The sequence below is a fragment of the Lathyrus oleraceus genome, chromosome 6 (assembly GCF_024323335.1).
Source record: "Lathyrus oleraceus cultivar Zhongwan6 chromosome 6, CAAS_Psat_ZW6_1.0, whole genome shotgun sequence".
NCBI classification, from domain to species: domain Eukaryota; kingdom Viridiplantae; phylum Streptophyta; class Magnoliopsida; order Fabales; family Fabaceae; genus Lathyrus; species Lathyrus oleraceus.
In genome coordinates, this window is record NC_066584.1 from 103,412,065 (window position 1) to 103,418,448 (window position 6,384).

Sequence of the window (6,384 nt, forward strand, 5' to 3'; positions counted from 1 at the left end):
CATCAATTCATAAGCAAGATATTATCGTTCCATTTTTACTTTGTATGTGTAAGCTTTTTCTTTTGTATGTTGTTTATGTTCCAAATGATTGATATTCTTGATGTATAAGATAATTCATGATTGTTCACTTCCAAAAATGTCTAATTGATGTATGCCAATTTATATGCTTATAGTGACTTTATGTTAATATTCATCAAGCTTGAAATATATGGTTGGTGCATTGACTTGTTATCTATTTCATCATGAATTGTGATTTAACATGTTATAATCTTCTGATCATTTCCCTCAAATTGATCTTCTGATCATTTCCCCAAAGTTTCCATCTGATACATTGTTGTTTCTTATCACCATCGAGCTTGTGGCCTAGTGTGAGAGGGGGTCAGGGGTTCAACCCCCAGCGTGTGCAAATCCTCATTTTATTTTTACTTGTCTTATTTTTATTCATTTATTTTTCTCATTTTCTTTCCATTTTGATTTATTTTTTAACCCTTTCATTTTTATTATTATGAAAATATTTTGAACATAAACTCATGTTATTTCTGTCTCTAGTATTTGATTTTATTTTATATCAAGTCATTTGAATTATTTTTGGTGGACTTATGAAATATTGAACTTATGGACTAATGAAATCTGCTTATGTCATGACTTATTTGGTTTAGGGTTGATTAAAACCTTATAAGATTCAAACCTACCATTGGATGATCAAGTGTTCATCCATGGTACTTTGAAGCATGGATAGGTTGCCCCTGCTTCAAATAACTTGGGTCATTTGACTTGTGTATGAAGTCTTACTTGTGCACTTGTTAACTTCTGATTTCCTCTGATACATTGTTGTTTCACTTGGTTTATACTAATCCACTAACACCCTAATAACTTGTCTTTATCATACACTAACCACTTACTAGCTTTTTAATATCATACTTTGATCTTATAACTTGTTAATTTAACAACTTAATCAATCTTTTAATCTTTCAACTGTGTGTTCTATAGTCTTTCTTTTGTCAATCTATTGATAGATGGACTTGAGGTTGTGTAATATCCCATATCCCCTTAAATGCTCAACTAGTTGTCAGTTGAGACCAATTGAGTTCCTATGTACTCTAACTTTTGTTAGTTGGAACAATTAGAGCTCCTATGTGCTCTAAATGCTGTCAGTTGGGACCAATAGAGTAACCAGTCAACTCTGAAGAGATTAATTATTAATAAAAGAGACAGCCCGATATTAATAAGTACAAGAGAGGGCATTTTGGTAACATTAATGATTGGTCAATTGGTATTAGAAGATAAAATATCAATTGAGATATTTTGTATTACTGCCTATATATTAATTATATGTTATATATATTTGTGTGGTATAGAAAGAAAGAAGAAGTGGATAAGAAGGAAAAAGAGAAGATAGATAGAGTTATCAGAAGAAGAAAAAAGGAAGAGAAAAGTATATAAGAGGGGAAAGAGAGAAAGAGGAAAAGCTTGGGAGGATAAGAAACAACCATGAAGGATCATCATCTTCACCAACATCATCTCATCTTCTTTTCACCATCTTCATCAATCTTGAGGTGAGTTCTTAGTTAAAACTTTGGGGGGATTTAGAAACTCTTAGGGTTCCAAGGATTTAGACATGGTTTTATGAATTGTATTGTTGTTGTTAACCATGTTATAATAAACCATGATGGATTAGGGTGTTGTTTCTTGTTTTTCATGATGCTCATGTTGGTTGGATTGTTGGAATGAATTAGAAATGGTTAGGGTTAGAATAAATTATGTTATTGGTCCTCCCATTCAATCAATTGGTTTAGTGAAATTTTGTAAGAATTATCCCATTCAATCGATTATTCCATCTGATCAATCAATTGGCATGAATTAATTCCTTGATAAATTAAAATATTCCATCAATGGGGGTTCTAACTCGAGACCTCCTTGGTATGGTACAAGCCTTACCACTAGGCCAAGGATTTTGTTGTTGAACACTTATGTAGTGAATAAATATTAACCTAAATCTTGATTAGGATAGATTGCTAAATTAATTGAGTGTAATAACTTGACCTTGTTTATTATACCATGTTATAATTACTTTGTGTATACCTTATGAATGTTATGAATCATATTATGATATATACTAACTATTATTATTGTGTGTGTGCATGAATGGTTAAAAACATATGATGATTAGTGAGGAAACCTTAGAAGTATAACTTGATTAATAACTTAGAAAGATAATCTAGGTTATGGAAATGAGTATACGGTGATGTCGCAACTATGCGAAAAACAACCGGCGAAAAAAGAAAACAGAAGAGTCGCCACCGTTTGTTATTTATCCCAAAGGAGGGAAAGGAAACGATCAAAGAAAACCTGAAGAAACGGGAAAAGACAAGGTCTCGCAACAAAATCTTGGGTTCGGGAGTCGATTATGCGAAGGGAAGGTATTAGCACCCCTACGCATCCGTAGTACTCTACGGGATCCACTCTTGTTGTTCTAGTCTAAAGGGTGTAGGTAATATCTAATGTACTATTTTCTAAAAGAGGGTTAAAAGAAAATGACTCACAAGGATGTCGCATCCACTGCCTACGTATCTCACCTGAGTATGAGAATCAGAGTCTTCGTAGCTTTGCTACCTATGGGTGAAAGAGAAGTGTGCTCGGTAAGACATCGCGTCTTATGCCTACGTATCTCATCTAGAATGAGAATTAGAGCAAAACGTAGTTCAGCTAACTACGGGAATAAGGGTCTCGATTGCAACTAGGGAAAGAGAAAGGGAACGCCTCGATCGCAACGAGGGCGAGAGAAAAGAATCACAGCGAGGGCGAAAGCAAACAAGGATTAGTTGTTAGTTGTCAGTCAAAAACTCGGCAAGACATCGCATTTCGTGCCTACGTATCTCATCTGAACATGAGAATCAGAGTTGTCGTAGTTCGCCTAACTAGGGGCTAGGGATTGCCATCTGAACATGGACTTACAAAAGAGGACACCAGTTGTGTCAAAGGAAAGTGGGCAATGTGTTCAACGTCCTAGCAGTAGGTGTCGCAGCTCGCTGAATCGAGTCTTAGGCAGTTACCTCTTTGCAATATAACGGATTGACATGCCACAAGATCGGAGACGCACGGAAGGTCTAAAAGTGGGGAAGCTTTGCCCTAGAGTTGTCATGCAATATGGACCTATGTGTTAGGATTTACAAAAGGGAACATCTACCTAATGTTAGCATGCAAAGAATAAGGGAATTCTACCTATGTTATCATACAAAAGGTTCTACCTAATGGGTGCTACCTAAACGGAACAAGAGTCGACGGATGGAGCAAGGAGAGGAGTCACGGATAAGGGTAGACGGCGATGCCTGTGGCAATCGACTTACAGGTAGATGGCGATGCCAGAAGCAATCGACTTACAAGAGAATGGATGAATGTGTGCTAGTTCTGTTAAGTTTTGAAAATGATTACTGGACGTTGGATCGAGCTTTTGATTTTGTTTTGAAATGATTATCGGATGTTCGTTTTAATTCTTGTATTAACAGATGAATAAAGAATGAAAGAGTAAACATTATACACTTCATGGGAGAGGGGTACATTTGTTATGAATGGGGATGGTTCATGGCAATCAAACAATAAGAATATATGCCTCATACATCATACAAGTAGGCAACAATTATCAATCAAATCAGATAAGCAAACAATGTATAATCAAATCAAAGAATCAAAGAATAAAATAATAGAGCATTGAACAATGCATGGGAGTATGAACATGTTAAACAATCAAGCAATAGAAAGCATGAATGAGAGAAACAAGTATAAGAGATAACAAATGAATCAGACAGATGAAAAGATGCACACAAGGGTTCACTGAATAATTAAATCAAGAAGTGAGGTAAGGACCAAATAAAATAAGGATGAAAGGCCTCTAATACATGGCATATGAGACGAACAAGGGAGGATCAAAAGATCTCTTCAATTGCCATAAGCAATCCCTAAGTCAAACATCGATCATAAGAAAGTCAACTGAAAATTCGAGTCAACTTAATAAATATCAAATAAATAGTAAATTAATCAAGAAAATTATGAAAAATTAAACTAAATAAAGTGGGGTCAGGACATCATCATCCCCCAAAAAGATTTTAAAAATAATGAAAATTGATTATTGAATTAATTGAAACAAAATAAAGGTCAAACCAAAAGTCAACCAACAAGACTAGGTCAAAAATAAATCCAAAATAAATTGAAAATAGGAAATAAAATTCCAAGAAAAAGTCAGGTTGACCATGGGACAGTGGTCAACCTTCATCCCAAAAATCAAAAGCTAAAAATAATTTTAAGACATAAAAATAAAATCAAGAAAAAATGTGTGTTAAAATGAACCACTTGGAATAAACAATTAAAATAAAATATCAATATTAAATAAATACGAAAATAAAAATTAAATAAAATTAAATAAGACATCAAGAAATGTGGGAAATAATTTTGGACATTTTTATGAATAAAGAAAACATTTTAAAATAATTAAAAGCAAAACAGAAAATAAAATGTGAATTAAAAAAAGAAAATGAAAATGGAAGTATTAGTGCCGATGGGCCAGGCGTGGGGTGTTGAAAGCAGGTGACGCAGGCCCAAGGTCCACAACCATTAAATCAGCGTGACACCAATTAAATAACATTTTATTTTAAAAAACCATGTGACATGTTATCAATTAGTCACATGCACTTTAAGTCACTACAGGACAAAAATGGATGCACGGTCCAGATTACAACATGCACCTTAGATCTAATGGCTCATAAAGTGACACGTATTCATCTTCTTCCATAAACCAAACCCTAGCCATGCAAACACGAAAATACAGTGGATTTTCTTCAACTTCCACTCAATAATACGACCACTATGATGCACCAAATGACATGAAATAAAAACCAAATATCAAGTATGAAATGTGTAGATTAACATGGTGACTTGTTTTGAGTAAAATGATGACTTAATCATGGAGCAATATTGTCAACAAGGTGACAACATGGGCACGGGCTAGGGCAAAAACTCAGCAGCACAAATCAATATAATAGACATTGCCTCGTGTTGAGGGCTTCACAAGTACATGATTGGCATGGTAATGATGATGAGCATGGTAAGCAAGCATATAAATAGCATGGTGAACAATAATAAGCATAAGTATATCAACACATGGCCATGGAAGAGAAGCAAGAGGGTTACCTAGTGGATGTTAGGTCCACTGCCTCTTGATTGTGGAGAGAATGGAAGAATATGATGCTTCCTTCTTGGTGCTTCAATTTCACTTCAAGAACTTGGTGAGAAAAGGAAGTCTGACTTGTGATGAAGCTTTGCCTTGCTTGCCACGAAAATTCACCAATGCCTTTTAGGTTTTAGGGTTTGCAGCTTTTAAATATGGTGGATCAGATGTTTAATGGGCTTAGAAATCCATGTTGTCCATAATGCAAAGTGAGGTGTATTAGGAATGGACACATGAGGTTTTGTGTTATTTTGGGCCAAACTTTAGTGAGTGAATATCCAATGCATGGCCAAATGAGGTAACAAAAACGTGGGCTGGTTTGTGCAGCATGCTTGGTTGGTTTGGTTTGGCAAGAAAACAGTCCAAAGGGGTGACTTTGTGGCTATGTAACTTGATGATCAAGCTACCAATTGGTGAGACAGTGCAAACAGTAGAAATGTCTCATGGAGTATAACATCTTTCATGTTGAGCACAAGTTGAAATGATGAATGGAAGAAGGTGAAAAATCGTCCCAAAATCATGTCACACCAACTGCAAAATGGTTGGGCCAGTTTGGCCTAAAATCTGCCTAGAAAATCAAGTCATGGTGTCCACTTTAGGTGAATGTGTCTCTCAAACCATGGATCCAAATGAGATGATTCCAAAAGGAGGTGAAAGAGGACATGGCAAGGTATAATTGTTGTGAAGAAAACATTTTCAAATGGTGCCTTGAAGTACAAGAAAACTGGCCAAGAAGTCTTGACAAACTTTGAAGATTTTGAGACTTAGAAAATTTTCTAAGTGTCCTAAAAATATGTCTCACTTTGACTAAGCATAACTTTCTCAATCTTGATCCGAATGGAGCAAACATTATATTTCTAGAAAGCTTGGAACAAGAGGAACAACTTTCATGTTAGAGAAAATTTCAAATGGAGCTTTTATCTTGATGGAAAATGGGCTTAAAGTGAGTGCAACAATCATGAAAACTTGCCCTAAATGGAAAGTCAACCATTTCCAAATTAAGTAACTTTTCCAATTCCTGATTAAATGATGAATCCATGATCCAACCTTGATAAAATTTCATATGTGGGCTCCCCTAGGTATGAATTTTGAGATTTCACTCTAAAAATGCCAGGAGTTGACTTTTTCGGCCCCACAGTTGACTTTTCCCAAACTGTCTGATT